Source organism: Penaeus monodon, chromosome 28 (assembly GCF_015228065.2).
Source record: "Penaeus monodon isolate SGIC_2016 chromosome 28, NSTDA_Pmon_1, whole genome shotgun sequence".
NCBI classification, from domain to species: Eukaryota; Metazoa; Arthropoda; class Malacostraca; order Decapoda; family Penaeidae; genus Penaeus; species Penaeus monodon.
This window is the reverse complement of record NC_051413.1, coordinates 1,184,438-1,184,640: the sequence shown is the minus strand read 5'-3', so window position 1 is coordinate 1,184,640 and position 203 is coordinate 1,184,438. Positions and strand designations below refer to the sequence as shown.

General features: G+C 41.9%; 1 protein-coding gene across 1 annotated transcript in view; it reads right to left on the bottom strand.

Annotated features, from left to right (window-relative positions):
* The window catches only part of LOC119591263 (ectonucleoside triphosphate diphosphohydrolase 5-like), a gene marked incomplete in the record, with an annotated part of 23,392 nt that overhangs the window by 22,575 nt on the left and 614 nt on the right, over positions 1 to 203 (bottom strand).

The window sequence follows — 203 nt, the reverse complement described above, 5'->3', positions numbered from 1 at the left end:
CTCTCGTTCCTTCATTAACTAATAATAAGTGAGTCAGTGAGTGTATGTCAGTAAGTGAATGAGCAATCAAGCAGCTCGATAGGGTAGTTACTGAATTGCCACTCATTTTTCCCCCTCTCTCTTGCTCTCATACAGTCATTTCTTCTCGCTCTCTTCTCAGTTTGTCACCTCTTTCTTCTCTGTTACTGTCAGCTCTCATTTGG